This window comes from Cynocephalus volans, chromosome 13 (genome assembly GCF_027409185.1).
Source record: "Cynocephalus volans isolate mCynVol1 chromosome 13, mCynVol1.pri, whole genome shotgun sequence".
Taxonomy (NCBI): Eukaryota; Metazoa; Chordata; class Mammalia; order Dermoptera; family Cynocephalidae; genus Cynocephalus; species Cynocephalus volans.
The window spans coordinates 50,068,553-50,091,399 of record NC_084472.1 but is presented as its reverse complement, the minus strand read 5'-3'; the positions used below and the strand labels follow the sequence as shown (position 1 = coordinate 50,091,399).

At 37.3% G+C, this 22,847-nt stretch overlaps 1 protein-coding gene across 1 annotated transcript in view; it reads right to left on the bottom strand.

The window, feature by feature from the left end:
- The window catches only part of RAB27B (RAB27B, member RAS oncogene family), a 53,022-nt gene extending 30,809 nt beyond the window's left edge, over positions 1-22,213 (bottom strand). The window contains exon 1 of the mRNA XM_063077487.1: positions 22,157-22,213. The gene's annotated coding sequence lies outside the window, so the exon portion shown is untranslated. The remainder of the gene's footprint in view (positions 1-22,156) is intronic.
- Positions 22,214-22,847: the final 634 nt, after the last annotated feature.

Here is a 22,847-nt window from a genome sequence, read left to right as displayed (position 1 = left end):
ATAAAAGTGACCTGCATCTCAGGAAAATTCCAGAAAACATTATCACCATAGGATGTAACTAATTTGCATTATATGTAAACCAAAGGATGAAGTTTGTACTATGCTATTGTTTTTACTTTGAACTCAATTTTTTAATAGCTGAGAGACTAATTGCTCAGTAAGAGACTGGACTCTGAAGGTATGTCTACCTGCAGGCAAATTTCAGCTATGTTGAATTTCAGAACCTATATTATAGTCATGTTACAGTGGACTAGGAAATTTTGCATTTAATTTACCTGCTTTAGTTTTCAATCTCCACATCTTTATAAACAAAAGTTATGTTTGCTCTCCCATGTGATACAAAGGCAAACTGATAGAAAACCTCTTGTGTTTTCCTGTATCTTTTTTTCCATAGCTGCTCTCTAAAAGTAGCCTCTGTAGACAGCTGTTTGAGGTATACTAAAAGACCTCCCTGGCTTCCAGCATCTGCCCAGCCACAGTGCCTGAAATCCTTATGAAAACAGACATTCTTAATGGTGCTCGTGGAAAGAAGCAATGTTAACTGTATTAGGGCTGGAAGTCACCAAGGTGGTAATATATCAACTAGTTCCACTCCTTAGTGTTGATTAAGTAAACTCATTAAACTCATCTACCACAATCACCTAAACTAAGTCTTCCAAGGCTTAGCGGAGTAGCTGGTAAAAAGAGGTACAACATATTTGTTGAACAGATAATGAAAAAAAGGCAAAGAAAGGGCTGGAATAGGGCGTACTTGTATCAGTGAAATTCGTGGATGGGAAAGAAAAGGAGAGACTAGACAATTAGGAGAATAAGGTCAATGCACAAATGGAGGGGCACACACACAAGAAGTGTGTTTATTGGCAGGGAGGGGACTAGAAAGTCAAGCCGGTCTCCCCTCCCTCTCAGTTTTGTTCCTACCCGGCCCTAAAGATGTCACGACAAATTCTAAGCATCTGTATTGTAATTGGTCTCAGCCCACATTTGTTGAACTCTTCAGATTCTAAAAGCCATTGTAAATAATTGACCTGGAAAACTACTCTGCCCTTTACTGGTGGCATTTCATTAAATGTATAATTACCTGCACTTTTGCTAATACACTAATTTTAAAGCTATGTGTTGAAACAGGATTCAATAAAATGGTGGGGATTAAAGGGAGAATATGAATTTGTTCAGCTAGAATTTATAAAGACCTATGAGCAGTACTGGGTTCTAGATGTAAAAGAAGCCACAGGCAAAAACGTACCAAAAAAAAAAAAAATTCAAATGGAAGTGGGCCAAAGGAAGGGGATGAAGCTATAGAAAGGTCTGAGCTGGACAAAGAGGGAATTTTTTTTTTTTTTTTTTTTTTTTGTCTTTTTCGTGACTAGCACTCAGCCAGTGAGTGCACTGGCCATTCCTATGTAGAATCCGAACCTGCGGCGGGAGCGTCGCCGCGCTCCCAGCGCCGCACTCTCCCGAGTGCGCCACGGGCTCGGCCCCAAAGAGGGAATTTTATAAACTCCTGACTTGAACTATATATACATCATTCCAAGCTTAATAATGAAATTGGTTGCAGGCACATCGCCCCCCCTCCGGCCCCACCCTGCCAAAAGAGCTCCTTTAGGCTGTGCAGGCTAAACAGGCCTTTGACATCTGCAGGCCTTGGGGCATGTGTGGGTTTAGGCCTAAGAGAGGAGAAAAGAAAGAACAATTTGCTTGACCAAACTTGGCAGTTACGATTCCTGAAGTAATCATTATGCTTGCTTTGCTTAGCTCTAGGGTAAGAATAGGGTTAGTTTAACACATACTTCTTTAGGCAATAGAGGTGAGAGAAGATTCAATGCTCACAAGAGGTTTGTTCCTAGGGACAATGGCTATAGGTAACTCCACCGATGCCAATCCTGAGTTGTTTTCCAAGACCACCAGTGACCACAGACCTGCCTTTGAGCACATCTAAGGACTTGAAGGGGCCAAGGAAGACATTTGTCACGATGTCAGAAATAACTGCGCTGACTTCACTGCTGACCAGTCAGACTCTCACACGATCCTCAGACCCTTACCCAAATTCCTGCCCTATAAATATCTGTGATTTTCAGCCTTCCAGGAGTCAGGAGTTTCCAGCACCTTTAGCTGGTTCATCCTCCTTTGACTGGCCATTCAAATAAATAAACGCTGATCTTTATGACCACAAACTTTGGCATGAAAGACTCTTTAGTCATTTTGGCACAGTGGACGATGACAAACCGCACCCTGCCCCCCCCACCCCCGTTTGGTAACAATAAAAGTCCTTCAACCAAAAGAAGGTGCACTAATGTAATACACATGAAATGAAAATACACACGAAAAGAACCCACTGAATGGTAAAGCATACAAGGCTGTGATACTTCTGAAAAGACACAATCAAGAACTTCAGACCACTGAATAGAATTATCAAAACATTAAGAAGTTAACCTAGACTCCATTTCTCTTCTTTCATAGCTCTTCAGAGAAAACTATACTTATAATTTCTCTGTTGCTGTCGCAGCATTATCCTTTGGATTCTGGGCAAGAACCAATTCCAAACTACTGGAATCACTCAAATTGTGGTTTCACGGATTTTTTTTTTTTAAGCAAGTCCACAACTTGCCATAGAATGCCAGGCATCAAACTTGCTGAAATTTACCAGACCTTAAAGAATTCTTTCTCATTTACTTTTTGCCGAATGTTAAGATTTCAAGTTCAGTTGATGTTCTAAAGGTGCTCCTAAGTGAATTGAGATTGTCAAAATTAAAAGAATTTGAGATCACATTGCAGCTCTACAGACTCTGATTCCATGATAATTGTGTCCCCACTGACATCCCCATTCTGCCAAATTACCCAGAACATAGCATATCCTCAGTTTTAAAAGAGAATGTCAAGACAGTTCAATATACATTTACTGAACATCAATTATGTACAAGAGACTTTCAAAATTGCTGTAAAGTTGGAGACAGATTGAAAACAGCAACTCCAGGAATAAAGTTCAGTTTCTTCTCTCCTCCCTGAATCTATGTCTCAAATTAACTGGAAGATATCATTATCAGGAAATGACCTTGAAACAGATACTCACATTGTGTTCTGCTGCAGAAACTAGAACGGTTTTGTGGTCTGTCTCCACATCATGCATTTCAAAAAACATGCCCATAAAGGAAGAGAAAGAAGATACTTGGCATGTGCAGAAACAAGATATCCACCCCTAGTGTTTTAATTCAATTCCTTCATTATAGCCGCACATCGAGACATGGATGTGATACACACACAATTTAAGGGGAATGATAAGGTTCATTAGCAAAAGACACTACTGCTTATCCCCCTAAATCACAACTTGTAATTACATCCTTTCAACTCTTTTTATCGCAAGCCCTTCATGCTCAGGTGACTTAAGGCAGGTGAACCAATAAACACAAAATCCAGAACTACCTTGTAAAGGCTTTAATACAGATCAAAGAAACTTGAGCCCAAAGGAATTTTCCCTGTTTGGTTTCTCTCTGCTGGTTTTCTCTGGAAGGCATTTTAACTGAGATAGTCATCTGCTGAGAAACAGAAACAGCTGTTCTGAATTGTTTTCTGAATTAAAAATAGGAGTTTCTGAATAGTGTTAAGAAAGGTGGAATCTCAAAATTAGGCTAGATTGGGATATGTCCCCACCAAGACTTTGGGATTAGACATTCCTCTAATTACTAGCTATGTGGCTTGAAGAATTTCTTTAACCTGAATCTCAGATCCTCCCTCCTATAAATGGAGATGTGTATCTACCTGGCATACCACTCAGCCAATGGGGAGACCTTGAGTAGGTGGAGATGATTTCTTGGTATTAAAAAGTTGGCTACCATTTCTTTGCAATCTTTGCATTTTTCGTAACGAGGGTTGCGATTGCAAACACTCATTAATAGTATTTCTCATTTTGTGCATTAAACTTAAATAGTGAGTGCAATAAAGAACTCTGTTGTTAGTCAACCTGTAATGATCTGAATCACTTACAGAATGCCCAAGTCCTATGAAGAAGAGAATTAGTATAAAATAAAATGCTTGCTCTAAATAGTTTGCAATTTAAGAACTGATTTTTGAGTGATTGCTGAAATATATTAAGTAAGAACAGTTGTATACATTTGTCAAAACTAATTGAACGGTACACTTAAAATGGGTGCGTTTTTGTGTGTAAATTATTCTTCAATAAAGATAGTCACTGCAAAAAAATATACTGTTGCCCATGTACAACCCTTAAAGATTCTGATAAAATTGGTCTGGAGTGTGTGGCTTAAGTGCTGGGAGTTTTAAAACTATCCCTGGTGATTCTAATGTGGAAAAGATAACAAAAATAAAAAGCAGACAAACAACATGCAAAATAGTGTGAATAGTAATTCAGGAATGCTAGCTTTAGCAAATAAAATTTAGGACAACCTGTCAAATTTGAATTTCAGATAGAGCATCAGTTAATTTTTTAAGGTAAGATGTCCCAAATATTGTACATTTAACTAGATCTACTGTATTTCATTTGACTGCCCTAAATAACATGCTGATTATTGTGCAGAAAAAGGAGAAAGAAGAATATACATATCTAATTGCTTAATTATAGTTTTTTTTTTTACTATATACATATATTTTTGCCAATTTTTTTAAAAATAAGGCTTTTCTGTTTTTGTTTTTTGTGGAGTTTTTTTTGGGGGGGCAGCATTTGGCTGGTGCAGGGATCAAACTCTGGACTTTGGTATTATCAGCACTACACTCTAACAACTGAGCTAACTGGCCAGCCCTAACTGTTTAATTATTTATGCATAAAATAGATTTTGAAGGTTTGTTTCTGGGGAAGGGAACTAGGGCAAGAGACAAGGAAGGAAAGAACACTTTTTACTGTATACTTTTTGTGCCTTTTGAACTTTGAATCACAAGAATATACTACATATTTTTAAAAAAATAAAATCACAAAGTTTAAAAATAAATAATTTTCTAACAACAGCTAAAAATCAATATAGGGAAACAAAATTAATACACATGATACACTTAGAAAACAAAATTGATAGGAACTGCCCAAATACTTTACTACTCTGATTTTTGAGTGTAGTTGGATGTAAGTAGAATTAATATTAACAATCACCTTTTGAATTGCCAGACTGTAATTCAAAATAATATTAGAAACCTCCTGTTGAGCCACTATCATGTATAATATAATACATGAACTTTACATATATTATTTAATTCAATCCTCAATAATTTTGGGGGGTTTTGCAAATGAAAAGGTAGAAAGGGTAAGTAATTTGCCCAAGACCACATAACTGATGATTGGCAGGCCCTGGGTTTGGATCCAGATCTATCAGAATTCACAACCTATTCCATAGGCAAATACAGATGTGTTCTTTTTACAGTGGTCTTAGAGGTACCAAAAAGCAGCCTGCTCAAAGATATCCTCCTGCCAATTTACCAGAGAACTAGGTATTTCCACCATTAGAATAATTTCATCTGCAGCTTTTTAGAATGTGAATGCTAGCATAACATGTGTGATAGAATTGCACTGTATGTCAGAGCCCCAGAAATACGGAGAACTTTAGATCTCTGTAGAAATACCTTCACAGACCAACGGGAGAGCATCAGTACCTTGGGCTCTGTTATTGTCAGCAAGAAAGCAGTCATATAAAATCTATTTCTACTTCATTTATAAAACTACAATTTGAAACATTTCCCAAACATGTTCCTCAAAGAGCATTTGATACTGAAATATCAAATACTGAATCAGTGAGTTCTGAGCCTGAGGAAATAGAAAGTTAGGTTCTTTTGATCCTCTGGTCACAACATTTTCATTGACTGATCAATACATAACCTTGTTTTATGTGTGTTTCTGTTTAAAGACACATTATTTAATATATATTATTGATTCGTTAACATTGAATTCAAGGCCAACAGCACTATAATTGATGTCTGAATGAAGCTTCTCTAGCCCACGTATTTTCTCTGTAGGGAGTATCACAGCCTCCTTGACCTTAGAAACATTAGACAGAACTTTAGCACTACACTTGGGAGTCATTTTAAACAGGGAACCCACCACCTAAAAGGGCAAAACTGCAAAAAAATATGGCATTATAGAGACCATGAAAAGGACGCTTGTTAACAGTATGAGAGCTGAAATGAGAATGTAGAGCATTGACTTGTTTGAACTCAGCTGAGACCTTGCGAGTTGGGCTACTCAAAATTTTTCACCAATTTGTGCATGTCTGTGAATGACTGGAAAAGCACCACGAGTACGATTTGGGGTTTACAAATAAATTTTATCAAGTAGTAAAATTTGCAAAAACAGTATGCAATCAGTGCATCAAGAGAATGGATTGTATGTTATCTCAAAATTAACATTATTATATTTTGGCCAATTAGCACATTCACAACAATTAGAATATCAGATTAGCAAGTAAAAAGGAGGGACCTGTAGGAATGGATGTGGGGACAGGTGCCTTTGAGAACCTTGCAGAAATATGAGAAAGGCTTAAACAAAGAAAGGAGCCATATACCCAAGGAGAACAGCCAGGGAACAGGCTCCAAGCCCTGGGAAAAGACTAGAAGAAAACAAGGTGCGGCTAAAAAGGAGACAGTATTAATTGATTTCAGAATTTTACTTTTCTTTCACAGTGACCCTTTTAGTATACCCATTATAGCTTAGCTAAGGGAATCCAGAGGGCACATTTTTTTCTTCCCAAATAAATTCCTACCCTAAACTAAAGCAAGTACATCAGGCTATATGAGCAAACCCTGTAATGCTGATATTTCTGAGGGAAAAGTAGCCTAATACATAAAGAGTTCTGACCAAATTGTTAGTAAGAGTTGTAACATCAAGTTCTAAGGGGAGACTCATCTTTCTAGCACTGATGATGAAAAACATTAAATCTAGAACAGTCACTCCCTTCCTCCCCCATACCACATTTTCACAGTGACACCAACATAAGGAAACACTAGGCAAAATTAGGTAGAAAGGCAGGTTGGGAAAGATACATGTGAATTTTGTAGTACTAAAAGAGCAGATCAGTCCATTTAAGTAGGGTTTTGTATCATAGTCGGTTCTCAGGGAACTACTACGTAAGAAGCAGCTCTAAAGTAAAACTAATTAGCTCGTGCAGTGAGAATTTAGGTCATATTTCTGTCTGTAGCTGGCTTATCTCCAAAACTAATTAATCCTCATGGATCTTTCAGTGAAAATTATTGGGATGATGAGTACCACAGAGCTCTGCAGGTATTTCGATTCATGATGGCTAATTCAACATTTTTTTCCACAAAGTTATGTCCTGCAGAGGATATTGATATACAGATAAATCATAATTATTCACTTTGCTTTATTCATGAACTTGGCTCGGTTCTTTAAGTCCCACCCTTGTTATCTCAGACCCTACCCTGATTAATATGACACTCCTCCCCGCTTCCCTAAAGCCATCTCAGGGTTATGGAATGACTTTTCTTCTCATTCTGTGACTCTTATCCTTCCTGCTCTTCATTTTGACTATGGTACTAAACGTGTTTGGATGAGCAATCAATACACAGATTAGAGAATATGAGAAATTGCTCCAAAATTTATGTTTTTTAAAATTAAATATTTTAATCCTGATTATGTGATAGGAAGAAAAATACATGGCTCCAGTTCAGCCAAACTTTATAGAATTTGAAGAAATATTTCAAAGAAGACATTGTGTTAATATTTTTTAATTTAGAAGAACAGAAATAATCATCATGTTACTATATAATGTGTTAAAGTGTTAGAATCAAGTGAATTGAACTGAAGGTTAGAATGCATCTGATTTCCAAATAAGAGAGTTTGCTCTGCTTGCTTTTGTAATAGTTTGGCATTGGTCCCCTGGCCCAGCTGATAAGCATCAGGTACATACTAGTGTGCCTTAAATGTTTCTGTCATTCTGATGAGTCAGCAGGTGCCAGGCTAGTTGTTCAATGTGTTTAATATCACTCTTAGTCCCAGGAGAATTGGGAGAGCAAACAGGAGAGATGAGCGCAAATACATCCCTGACACTGTTTTAAAAATTACTTCAATTGTAAGTTCTCTTTCCAGTGACTCAGAAACATCTTCTTAATATAGGGTAGTTTACCACTGCTAAAAAGAAGAGTGTGCTTTACTGAAAACCTAAAATTACAGATATGCTAGTACCACAAAGTTTTAACCAATATCAACTGTATAGGGCACCAACTTATTTTAGTGCCTTCCTGAGTCAAATCACAGAAGAAATTTTTACTATAAGCTCTTGTCAGATTGTGTTACTTGCTGATACAATACCCAGTGACAACTGAACTAGTGAATTTGAAGGACAGTGAGGGACTTCATAGAGGTTTACAGTGTCTGTTCATTAAAAAAAATACAAGTGCATAAATTCAAGATACTTGCAATACTTTTGTCTGAAACTGGCGGATCTAAGGTGAAATTATTAGTTACAGCAGCTCTGAAAACTAATAATACATATTTTTAAATAAGCATTGCGCTCTTGATAGTAAAGACATAAAAGCTAAGAGCAATGGGTATCTTAAAATATATTTTAGTTAAAGTTTTGAATTCTGCTTTGGCCCACAAGAGAAAGATGTCTACCCATTCTATTGATATGTATGGTTATATTCCTTGGCTTTTTGATATTATCATCTAAGCTTTGATGGACTTGAGAAAGTCCTGATAAATCAGGTTATACTTAAAAACTAGTTGAAAATATCTATTCAAATTTTCTTTTACACATAAAGCTTCATAGAAATATTTTTCTGAAAAATAGTTCAAAAACCTCATGCCCTTGAAATGAGACCAGAAATTATTTCAGTGCATTTGATTAAGTGCCCTAGCAGTTCTGCAAAGAAAAACCCATAAAATCTCTAAGAAATTCAGTAGTTATCTGACCTAGGCTTACCTTATGGTAGAATAAATAAGAGTGTTTACATACCTTTTTTTACAAACAAGTGGTAGGACTGCTTCCACATTAGTTTTCTGTATTTCACTGACTTAAAACTGATTATTGATTGAGATAAATCAAGCACAGATAGAAAACCAGGACCAAATTATCCTATGATGAACTAATTAGTTTTAGTTTAGAGCTATTTCTTCTGCCATTAGATATTTGACCAAACTTGTTCTTCATTACACTTCCATACATGTGAGTGTGGCAAATACTGGGCACTATTTTTGCTTACTATTTTGCTTACTTTTTTGCAATAAGGTATGTTTTTGTCTTTAAGGAAAGTCAAGCTATCTATCTGTGGTTCCTGTAAATTGTCTAAACCCTCAATTTTGAATCATTTTGCCTTATGTAACAAATGTTTCTCTAGGCTGGCAGACTGGAAATTGTACTGAATAGCATCTATTTCTCAAGGTAACAACTCAGGGTTAATATAGTGTTAATGATTACTCTAAAATTACCACGTGGCAATCAAACAAAAGATCTTTTGGTATCACATAGCTTTAAGATTGGCCATTTAGTTTGCAACAGTTTGGAGAGCCTGCAGTTATTTATAAGCCCACCTCTTATTCTAGTGAAGGTTGGCTCAGGAAAAAATGCCACCATTCTTGATGGAAAAATGCTCAGGCTGGTTGATCGGTTACTACTACTCTAATCTGCAGAATTACCACAGCATCTGCCAGCTCACATACTGCATCTACTTACATGCAAAGATACTTAAAAACGTTCGTGGAAAAATGGGATCAAAAGATAATACAAATCTTTCCATGAACTTTCTGAAGTACCCTCATATACATGTAATGTTTACCCAATAGATGGAAAACTGAGAACTTACCCAGTCAAAGTGTCATGAACAGTATTTGTAAACAAGCCTCAAACTATGAAAGGGACAATTCCCTTCCAGAAGATGGACGCAAAAGACCCTACAGGAAGGAGATCAAAGACCCTTTGTATAAGAGGGGATAATGACCATATTTTCAGAACAAAGGATTTAAACACTTGTTTAACCCTGGGCTGCTCCAGAAATTCCATGCCATAGTGTTATCATCCACGTGGACCACATTAGCTTTTACTGATAAAGTTCTTTTTGCCCCAGATTGTTCCCTTACATCTCTATTTTTAAGCTTGAGACTTCTAACATTAGGCATATCTTTGGAATTTTGCTACATGTAAACAAGCAAATACGCTTACTGGGAAGAGTAATTTATTAGCTTGTTCAACCATGGCTACTTTAACAGAAATTAACTCACCAGAAAAACTGGTCAACAAGACATTGGTTCCCCAGCTTGAGAGCAACAAAATGGCACTAAGAATTGTAGAAAATTGTCAAAAGAGAGAAAGATGGGCTCTGAGATAAAGTTCCAAGAGAGACCAATTTTACCCATGATTTGTACTAAAAACGAAGTTCTTTGCTCCACCTTCAATGAATGTCAAAGAGAAAAGACTCAGGGAGACAATCTTACCTCCATAATGAAATAGACATGTAATAACAATATTTAACCAGGCAGGAGTTTAGGAGCCTTAGGGGATGCTTCGCCTTATGAAAACCTTCATTATTTCCAATTAAGTAGGAGAAGCTGAGGATATGTTATTTCTCTAAAAAGTCTGCAAAAAAAGCATCTTTTGTTTCTTCCTGAATGAAATTTCATAACAAAAGCAACTATTCTTAAGAATGTTACAGATTAATGTATAGACATCATTGCTATAGTATATGTAGTCTGGAAACTCATCACTGGAATGGATTTCATAAAAATATGCATTCCTGTCTTTAACTGTAGTACCAACTCATTTCAGATCAATGCAAACAGGGTACATTTAAGAGATAGGAATTAAATATTTGCTGCTTAAAAACCAAAAAGGTATTATTCAACATCCAGTCTACTCCTCAGACTTTTCTTCATTAGTGCTGTATTTGAGGTATGCTTTCAGAATCTGGTGGTGCTAGATAATACATCAGACCAAGAAAAAGGCCTTTCATGATACAAACTTTTACTTCTGCCTTTACATTCCCTTTTCCTTGAAGCCCCATGGTTTGGAGAAGACCTTACTGTTGGTCTTCACCTAGTTCAGTTTTGCCTTTAAATCATTCCTTGGGCTGATTTTGGTAACTGTGTCAAATAAAACTGGACTCAGAAAGATTATGGCTAGAATGGGAGGAATGTTTGTTTACTTTAACACTCTTTTATCTTTTCACACTTTGCATACATACTATATGAATGTCCTGAAATCTTAAGTTACATGTAAAAAATTATTACAAACAGGAAGCAGTAGAAATAAAAAGTAGAATTTGCAAAATGTGCCCATTAAAACCAAAATGATCAAACTTCCAATTTTCTTACATAATAGCATAGACTTGAAAATTGGTACATTCAATGAATGCATGCTTTTGATGATAATATGTCAAAGCTGAACATAATGGTACTTATTGTCAATCTTTAGCCAAGGAATTAATATCAATGCAACTTTTCACCCTTGAAAACCTGCCAAACAGTCATCATTTAAAGTGATTCACAAATGTTTATCATAAGTTGTAGGAGGACTTTTTTCCTCCAGTAATGATATTTGTGTATTTTTCTTCATATTTATTATTTTATTATTATACTCTCATACAAGTCCAAATACTCTTTACAAAACTAGAGATTTGGCCCATGATGTTAGCTTACCTATACTAAAAACTCAGATAAGAAAAAACACACTGATCTTTCCTAAGAGAATATGAAATATTGATAAATATACAGGTGGGGATGATCTAGAAGATTCTACTTGGATAATAGCTTAGTGAATACTATAAGTAGCCAAATGCTTGAGGGGGAAAAAAAAAAAAAGAACAATGGGATTTAAGTCAACATGATTCTAATCAGAAATTTTGACTGAAATATTTGTAGACGTAGCTTATGTATCTAACTCATACATGAGTCATTTAAGTGATTTTTTGAATTTTGCTTCTCCATCTATAATAATCAGAACACAAATAACTGGGCTGTTGGCATATTACAAGGAGCTTTTATGAAAAACACATTTGTTCAGAACTAGATGTCTCAAATGATGCATCCATAACAAAGAAAGCTTTACACACCTGCAAACCAGAGGGAACACTGAGAATATCTGAAAGGGACAAGTAGGCTTGCAGCATGTTCTCATATTAATTATTTAATATTCAGAAACACTGTGATGGAGAGCAAGAAGCAACCAGGTTGTATAAGGAACTTTTGTAAATGTAATACCATATCTCCCAAACTTTTTCAAACAGTGAACTAAAAAGAGTGTCAGCATGGAGATGGAGATGGAGTGCAGAAGAGAAGGGAGGAGAGAGAAACTTTTCCTCAATTTGCTCAATCATTTGACATGTTTTTACAAGTCAATCACTGGACAATATTTTGAATACGACTGGAATCTACAAAAATAACTGTTACTAGAGAATGATTCTTTAATTCTTTTAAAACATCATGATACATTTTGTTATGCTTTGGTAAGTAGATCTTCAGGTTAAAAGTGTCATAAATTCAGTTATAGCAGAGATAGATTAATACTATTGAGTAAAATGAAGACAGTAGGAGTTAATTTGCTCTTAAATTAATATGGGGGATATCAGTTATTAGAGTATGATATTAACGAGCCCAAATCAATAGATTCAATCATTTTAGGAATCTGTTAGGTTCCTGTTCTGTGGTACTAGAATATATCCCTAATTGAGATATGGCTTGTCATTTTTCACAGGGTGGGCTGAGAGACAATACAGGTGAACCAAATTATAGGGAAAGAAAACATTACTTAAAATGATTGCCACACTTTAAGAAAGGGATAAATAATGTCATATTCATGAACTAAGAGCTACAGGTATGTTTTAGTCCTTTTTGTGTTGCTGTAACAGAAATACCTGAGACTGGGTAATTTATAAAGAAGAGAGGTTTATTTGGCTTACAATTCTGGGACAGCTGCGTCTGGCATGGGCCTCAGGCTGCTTCTACTCATGGCGGAAAAGTGGCAGCAGCAGGCGGGTACAAGCAGATCACATGGCGAGAGGAAGCAAGAGAGAGAGAGAATGGTGCCAGGGTCCTTTAAACAATCAGGTCTCAGGGGAGTGAGAACTCACTCATTACTCCCCTCTCCCCCAGGGGAGCATTAATCCATTCGTGAGGGATCCGCCCCCATGACTCAATCAGTTTCCAACACTGTCACATTGGGGATCAAATTTCCACATGAGTTTTGGAGGGGACAACACATCCAAACTCCATCAAGGTATTATCAAATATGTCCTACCAATCTAACAACAACAGCAATAATGATAAATATATACATATTAGATATAACTTTACATTTCCCCTAAGTTCTTCCTGGATTTCAACGTCATTATTCATCAAAGCAGAGTAGTGCTTACAGGAAAAGTAGAAAATCAATTAGTCCTATCTTAGGGCTACTCCTCCTACTTTCACAGGTTTCCCTGAGAGATGGCATTTGATCTTGTGGATTCTAGGGATCATCGGCATGCCGGTATTTTCCAATCACTTTTATCAGCCTGACCACTCTTGGGAGGTCTAGATTTTGGAAGCCATTTTCTTGAGTGTATCCAGTTAAATGATCACAGGTACCTCAAATGCAGAGCACCTTCCTCTCCAACTTGCTTCACCTTTTCTATGCCTGATTTCAATTCTGGAGACCCCTGTTCATCCATCTATTGCCTTATTAAAGCCAGAAATTCAGACTTTATAAAAATTTCTCCTTTCCCCTAATATCTGGTCAATGCTCATGTTAATTATTTTTCCAATCTGACTTCTCCAACTTCACAGTCACTGAGCTAATTTCAGACCTTTTTATTTCCTACTCCTAACTGATCTCTCTACAGTTTTTAACTCCCTTAAATTTATCTTCCACTTTATTAGGACAATACTGCATTCAAACAACTAACTGAAACTTTTTCAATTTACACGAAAATTATCTGCTCATGCATCTCTCTACTTTACCAGATTCTAAGTTCTTTAAGAGCAGAAACTGTCTTGTTCATCATTACAACCAAAGTACCAAATATGGTCTGACACATAGTAGGCACCTAATATTTTTAAATAAAAAATTCAGATATACAAAACTTATACCAGAGATTACATTGCTATTATCAGGTTTAACAAGATAAGCAGCTCTTTTATTGTAGTAAATGACATTGTCAACTTTAATTAACTTGACATTTTCCCTAAAGTTTATACTATCCTACGACAAGCAGAACTTGTGCTTTCCAAAGAATGTCAATAATTCTTGGATTTCTTATTTTCATATTTTGGATAAAGTGACCATGTTTACTCAGAAAAGACCAATTAGAAAGCAGTTTTGAGCTATTTTTAAACTCCCCTATTCCATTTCTACACACTTTTAAAAAACACGATTCTTAAAAAATAAGATAAATACAAATATTTCTACCTGTTATAAAATATTGTGGTGCAAACAAAACATAGTTCTTAAATATATAGTTAATGTTTATAAATCTGAATTGCTCCTTTCCTATTCTCAAGGTGCCAAGACTGTACCCTTGCATGTTTGAATATTTACTGTATTGATTTTAAGAACCAACCTTACTGCTATATGTTACTTGGACTACACTTCATAGATTTGTTTCACTAAATCACTCTAATCCAACGCCTTCCAGGAACTGAAGGATGGAAAACTAGTTTCTGGTTCCCTGGCCTCCTGCATGAGTCTAATTTAAAAGTCAAAGTATACTTCAAAAGAGTGAAAACCGTTAAGGAGTCAGAATCATGAAAAATATGCTTGATTAGAAAAACTGTTGGGAACCAGAAAGAAGAACATGATAACTAGAGGGAAATTTATCTTCATAGTGACTCAGTTATTGTCATCTAGTCATGTTACCGAGAAAACCACAGCATAGAATTCAATGACTTTCTTGAAGCTTGCACAGGAAATAGATGGATTCCAGCTCTTCTCCAAGTCTGCAGAGGAGACCAAGGCTCAGGCTGGTGTAACTTTTCCTACTGCGGGACAAAACACACTGGATGAAATAAATTCCTACTGAGTATGTAAATTCCTGGGGCGGGGAGAGGGCACCCAAATTAAGGATATTAAGAAATAGTACTAATGAGTTACACATCCTGCTTTTGTTTGCTTGGTTTTCCAATTTTTCTAAGTGAAAAATTAAAATCTAACAAAGGAGATATAGGGAGATTGTGTAGGCCAATTTCAGAATAAGTAGCAGCTCTGATGATAGCCTATGGTGGTCACAAGAGAAAAGCACATCCAAAGTTGCTCATTTCATTTTATTACTATGATACAGTCTTCATCAACTAGCATCCCATTTCCTGCTGAAGATTAAGGAGCTGGTCTTTCTCATATGATGTCTGTATTAGTCCGTTTCTGTTGCTTATAACAAAATACACAAAACTGGGTGATTTATAAAGAAAACAAAATTTTCTGCTTACAGTTTCTGAGGCTGGGAAGTCCAAAGTCTATCGGGTGGTGGCAACAGTGACCCAGGGGTCACACATTGCAAGATGGTGGAAGCAGAGAGAGCAAGAGAGAAATAGCTCTTTCTGCACTCTCCTTTTAAAGCCCTCAGAACCATGCCCCTGACCACCATTTTTAATCCATTCACTAAGGCATGATCTTACAATCCAATCACCTCTTCAATACTCTACCATTCAATTACCATAATAGGATTTCCCACCCTCTCAACAGTCACAGTGGGGACTAAGTTTCTAATATGTAAAACTTGGGGGACACAATTCAAGCTTCAGTGAGTTTGGTGGGGAACATAATACAATCCACTACAATGCCCTATTTATTTAAGCCTATTTTGTTATGTTTTAACCTTCAGTTATAAATATGACAATATTTTCATTACAGTGATTTCTCCCCCTATGTTTTGCAGTGTTGTTTTCTGCATTGTTTCTAACAGAAGCTTTTACCTCCAAACCCTAAGAGGCAGCATTGGAGAACAGGTATTACCAAGCCTGGAAAGATTAAGATCAAAGATTTATTGAAAGAGAAATAGGTATAGGGACTGGGAATGATAGTTTTGATATAGTTAGTTGTGATATCTATCTGTAGTTAACTAGTAAACCAGTTGCGTTGCTCCTGCATTTTGCAGTATTTGGGAGAAAACTTCAGAAAATCAGAAGTTTTAGTCAGTCCAAAGAGTCACTTGAATCAGTAAGCAGCAACTCTTAATATTGAAAAAGGCTGTTTCGTTTTTAAGCACTAAGACACCAAGTTTTTCTTTCCTTCTTGGAAAAAATCTAACTTCATTCTATATTTAAAATATTTTGACATGTCCAGAAACATTTATAGACATTTTGCTTATGAAAATAACATATTTTGAATACTAGACCTTAAAGACTGAGTAATTCTTTTAACAAACTTCTCAGGCTCTGATTACTTTGCCTGAGTCAGACTGGACAAATATTATACAAATCAATTTTGCATTTTCTAATGTATCCTTCAGATCAGAGTTAATACAGTTTCCTTTTTCTAAGCAAGTTAAGGAGAGAAGCAACAAGAAAACAGTTTGGGTTGACTCTGAGTTTACGATAATTGAAAATAAATTTATATGCTACAGATAGAAGACTAATATAAAGTTTTATACTTTTCCCTTTACCTTTTTAAAGGAATTTCCCCCTCCATTATAGAGGTTATATATTTTATTTCTTTCTCTCTCTCTGTGTACACACACATATATATATTATATACATACATGTATACGTATCTGTAGCCCTATCTATCTATCTGTCTATCTATCTTCATCATCATCATCATCTATCTATCTAAATGGATAGATACATTACATTCCACAGATACTGAGGGATGACTATTTATTTGTAGTTACCTTAGAGCTTACATATAACATCTTACAGTCATAACTAATTTTAATTGATACCAACTTAACTTCAATTACATGCAAAAACTCTACTCCTATAAAGCTCTGTCACCCCCTTTGTGATATTGCTATTACAAATTACAATTACTTTAAAAATTGTGTGCCCCAAAACATAAATATATAACTATTTTATAAATTTGTCTTTTAAATTTTGTAGAAAATAAAAAGTGCAGTAACAAAAAAAAAAAACCGAAATAAAATAAATGGATAGTTACATAAATGGAAGGAAGAGAGGAAGGAAAAAAGAAAGGAACTAAATATGATGCAAGAATTGTAGGTTACCCATGTCTGGAGCTAGACAGAGTAATGTTAAAATAATCAATTCATATTTTTTTATTTTACACAAGAGAAAAATGAAGATCTTAAGGAGACTGAATGCTATGAATAGCTACACATTACTCAGCACTAGCAATATTTGATTAATATAGATTTCTAATGGTTTGATTTAAATTCCTCCAATTTATGGCATCTTTATCTGCTTTCTATGATCTTTTTCCCAAAATTATGTGGGTGGGACTTGGTGTTCTCAAATACTTGCATAGCTTTACCTACCTAAAAATGTTATTCCTATATTTCTGGATATTAAACATTTAGTTTATATGGCAGTTACAACTTAATTTATTTTGATCTGTTTTATTTCTTACAACTAAACTTTCATTATCATTTCTTAATTTTCTACCTAGAATATCTATCTAACACCAAACAAATTGTGTTCTTGTCTTTGTAGGATCACAGCTTTGAAAGAGAGCTTGAGTCGTTTAGTTCAACTTCCCAGTAGAATCCATCTCTACCACCCATCTGAGAAGCAAGTCTTGGGTCGCAGCCTTTCTTGGTCATCCGGGGTCTTATCCTGCAATGACTTCCCCACTGGCATCTCTGGCGTCCCCTTGCACACCTCTCTGCCACCTGCTTTCCACGTGCCAGACTCTTCCCTCAGTTCTTTGAATGCATCAAGCTCTTCCCCAGGTTGTGAACTCGACAGATGGTTTTGCTCTGTTGCCCAATTCTTCACCCGACTGGCATGCAGACATCCTTCAGCTCTCACTCGAAATGCTATTTCCTCACAGAGGTCCTCTTGAGCACTCCCACCGTTATTCTTTCCCATTTACAGAACTTACTTACGTTCACAATAACATCTCAACTTTCTTTGATTTTAATTTTCTTTTAATATTGTCTAATCCTTGCATCTTGAACAGTAGTTTCTTAAATAGAAAGAAGGAAACTAAATTGAAATTGAGTAATTCTACTTTCTCTGCCACCTACTTACATGATGTGAGATGACCCTTCCTTATTCAGTGCTTTATTCTAAACAATGCTAGAAGAATCTTCAGCTTTTCTTAACATTTTTTCTAAGCTTCAGCCCACTCTGGGTTTTATGCTTTTTCAAACTATGCTTCCAGCTCATGCAACACCTTTGTAAGTATTTCTAATTATATGTTCCTTTGTTCATCTGTTCTACAAGTCATTTTTAAAAAATTGATTTCATTAAAGCCTCCATGTAGCTTCAGGAGTTTTTCTAGTGTTCTCTTTTTAATTTTTCTTTGTGATATGGTGAAATACTATTTCCAGCATTTTTAAAAGTTTGTTTTTCTGGATATCTTGTGTTGAGAACTCCATCTCCTCTCAGAGTTGCCAGTGATTCCCTGTTGCCACAGGCAATCCTCGCTTCCCTGTCCTCATCTCACTCTTGTTCTTAGCAACATCTGTTACATCGACCATTCCTTTCTTGAAAAACTTCCTGGCTTGGGCTCCAAGATGACGCTCTCTTCTGGTTACCTCCTGCTTGACTGGCTTTTTACTGACTCCTCCTATGCACAGTCCTTAAATACTAGAATAAGTCAGAGCTTGGTTCTCAGGCCTCTATCCTTCTCTCTCTCTATTACGCCTCTAGGTTATGTCTTCAAGATCGAGGCTCTAAATAGCATCATAGCACTTAATTGCCAAATTTTCAAATTCAGCCATGACTTCCTCTAAGTACTCCAGATTCATAGATGCAAAAGTCCAATTTGATATTTCCACTGGGATACCTAATAATACTTCTAATGGCTGGTAATGAATTCTTCATTTCTCTTTCAAAACTATTTCTTCCCCAGCTTTATCCACCTTAGAAAATGGCTTTACCATTACCAGGATCGTCAGTACAAATCCTGGTGATCGTTTTGGTCCTTTCTTTCCTTCATTCCCACCCTTTACCCAATTCGTTTGCAAGTTCTGTCAGCTCTGCCTTCAAATTTTTCATGAATCTATCTGCTTCTTCGTAACTATTGTTCAGAACCTAATCAGTGCCACTGTCATTGCTGGTCTACTGGAATAGCCTGCTAACTGGTCTCTCTTCCACTCTGGTCACCCTACAACCCATTTGCTTCAAGAAAGCCATAGTGATCTTTTAACAAGACCACTCCCCCGAGGCTTTTCCTGGCCACTGAATCAGAGTTTCCTCCCAGTCATTCCCATTTCATCCCACGTATTTTTTCTTAACACTGAAACTTGCAGAATTTCTCATTTGTTTATTTGCTTATGTGTCTATTTCTCCACACTAGAATGTAATTTCCATAATAGCAGAGGCCTTCTATGTTTCATGAACCTCTGTTATCCTCAGCTCTTAGAAGAATATTAAAGTTCATAGAATGCTTAATAAGTACCTGTTGAAAAATATTTGACATACTATATCTAAATCAGAATATTTTCTCATTTCACTCAGAATAAAAACCAAAAACCAATATATTAGGACCTTCAAAGCCCGCTGTAATCTGCCCCATTATCGCCCCTCCCCCGTTCCTTTCCACCACCACCCCCCACCCCCGGTTCCAGGTGCGTAGCCTTCTTTACTGTTCCTGGAAGGTGCCAGGCAAACTCCTACTTCCTGTTCCCTCAGCCTGGAATGCTCGTCCTTGGTATCCACATGGCTCCCTCCCTTACTTGCTTCAGATCACTATTAAAATATCATCTCAGTGAGACTTTCCCTAACACCTGATCTAAAATTTTAACACTCCCTGCCCCATGTCACTGCCACTTTCTGCATGTCTCCTTTGCTTTACAGCTTCTCCTGAGCAGTTGTCTCTAATGTACCACAGATTTCAAGTGCTCATCTTGTTTATTCTTTATCTCTCCAGTAAAAAGCAAACTCTATGGGGTCAGGGATTTTTGTCTGTTTTGTCCACTTCTGTCCACAGAGAGCCTAGAATAGTGTTTGACACTATTAATAAATATTTGTTGAATAAGTAAACAAGCAACTTAATATTTTTCTCAATATATTGGGGAGTTGTTTAGTTAAAAAGACTGAACTTATTGAAGATTTTTCTGCCCATTTGTTAAACAGAGTGTTATTCTCATTACTGGTAATCTAGACAAGTTTTTATTCATTTAAGGAAGGCAATGAGAGAAGGATAATATTTGGAAACCATGAATAATGATTGCAAAGGGTGTGAAACAAATTAAGTGATGCTCACAACTCCATATATGGGGTTTACAATAGGCTGGTTATTATGCTTAGCTATGTTGCTTCTTCCTACTATATAGAATAAAGTTAAGCCCCATACATACCTAATAATAAATAAATAAAATCATCCCCCTTAACAGCCATCTTTAGAAAGTGACATACTCTTGGGAAACACCTGGTTTGTCCTGTCTGTCTTTACTGTAATGATTTTCTTTCATTTCGACATTACAATTACTTGCTTAAGAGCTGAACTATTGGTTAACCTGCCGTGATGAATCAACTCAAGAAACTGGATTAATTGTGAGATGAGCTTTATGTGAATAGTTCATCTATATTCCATGCTCTACTGATCTGAGAGAGCAAAATCCTAACCAAAAATTTCCAGGAGTGAGGTGGGAAAAGACCAGATTTTGTTCTGAATCACCTGGGACTTTGAATGACTTCCACTTTTCTGGAAGAACGATTAAATAACTGATCGTTGATTCTGAAAACAGCAGATAATTCTAGTATGAACTGGTGTACCAAGAAGCTGAAATTAATTGTATTTGGGTTACCTTTCCTATCAGGCCAACCATGCCTGCTCCAGAAATGACCTATGAGAAAGGAGGGTTGTGGTTTGCTTACATTTGACAGATTCCCTTTATTTCTTCTTGGCAACTATGAGAACTGGCTCATCCAGTTTCATCTGCAATGTTTTGTTTTCCCTTTGAAAGCAATGATGGTAACATTGAATGGGAGTCCGTAATCAGTTCTTAATCAGAAAAGCTTCATTAATATTAAACTATCTGTCAAGATTACCCTTTTTTGGTCATCCATAGGAGTCCCCTCTTGCTTCAAGAATGGGTGATCCCATCTGGGTAGGGGATTATGTGAGGAAACTAAGAAAAATAACTATTTTGAGGGGAAATGGCACAAGTCAAATACAGCTCTCACTTCATAACTACAATTTGGGCGTTATCATAGCTTGAAAATTCAATAAACTGAAATACCTGAATTGATAACAAAGTTGAAGCTCATCTTTTCTGTCAACGTGTTAAAATTTATAACTATATAATACTAAATACATGTCAATATAACTAAATACTGATAACCATAGATATTTTTAAAAAGAGAACCTAAATCAAAATTCAGAGCTATGTTATATTAAATAATAAATTGGTTGCTGATAATCCTGAAACTAATTTAATGATGTGAGATTTAAACTGGGATCTTATATTCTTAGTTTTAGATCTTGATATAAAGAGCTGGTAAACATGTTCCAGGGGTGACAGCTTTATCCAAACACAGCTTTTTCCTAGGAATGCTGTCTCTGCTTACAGTTCACCTGCTTTAATAGATTTCTCATGCTTAATTAGATAACATTGAATTGGGTGGGAAAATCTTGGAAACTGATTTATTGTGACCACTGGAATGAGCGTGCGTGCGCACACACACGCACGCACACCCTACCAGCTGCAACATTTAGATCAGAATTTGAAAGTAACAGAGCAAACAATGAAGAAATTACTCCTGATTTCTTTATGGCTATTTCACCTGAGGAAGTGCAAAGAAATGACCTATCACTTGCCTGGCTGGCCTCACTGTCACTTCTTGCATGACACCTAAACACAGCATCATCATTACTTTGGAGGAAATTGACATCGCTGTGCCCAGTTTGTTTTTTGTCCTAACCAGCTGTTTGGGAAGCAAACACCAGAACAAAGAAGCGACAGCCAGCTCGGTTTGCGGATGGCCCCGTGCAGCTCGCCTGGCCGCCCGCTGCCTCCTCCGCAGGGTCCTGCGGGAACCGCGCCTGCGCCCGCGCCGCGCAGGCAGACCCCGGCCCGCCGCTCCGCGGGGTTCACCTCCCGGCGCGGGCCGGCGCTGCAGCACCCCGAATCGGTGGCAACACCTTCCAGCAGCCACTGCCCGCCTTCCGCAACTCACCAGCCTGCGAAGTTCCTTCTGGGAGGGCTGAGTGTTAGGTTTCAGGGAGGTTTCCTGCCCTTCCCGAGCCCTGGACCTCCTGAGCTTCCCACCAGCAGCCACACAGGATCTGCTTCACGGGGCGACGATCGTGGGGACAGCTGCTCCTGATTTCTCCAACCTGTGGCGCCCGTTCGGTTCTACGCGGTCAGGACTGCAAGTGGCAGGGCGGGTAGTGCCACCCCTCGGAGTCCGCCGAGGCGACTCCGATCTGGAAGGTTTTTGTGAGCAGAAGGCGTGTCTCTGAGTCCTAACGCGGATGTGCCCAGCTCACCTCGGGCCAATCTTGCCGGTGACTCAACTGCTGCACCAAGAAACACACTTGGCTCCTGGTTCCGTTCTCCACACTGTGCGGCTTCCAGCCGGTGCAGAGAGCTCGGCTTTACTCATTTATTTTACAGGGTTTTCTTGGCCGTCTCTTATGCAGAGAGCCCAGGGCACGTGAGGGCAAGTGCGTCCCCAGCATCACATTCTCTCCCCGAGGGGTGTCTCATTAAGTGCAGAAAGAGCAAGAGATTGCACGTGGAGGCAGAAGAAGGCCTCAGGGACATCAAAGGGGAGTCGGAAGAAATTAGTATTTTAAAAGTTAGGACATGTTCATACGAATACATTCATCAGTATGCGCCATCCAGTCCTTGCCCCCTAAAGTCAC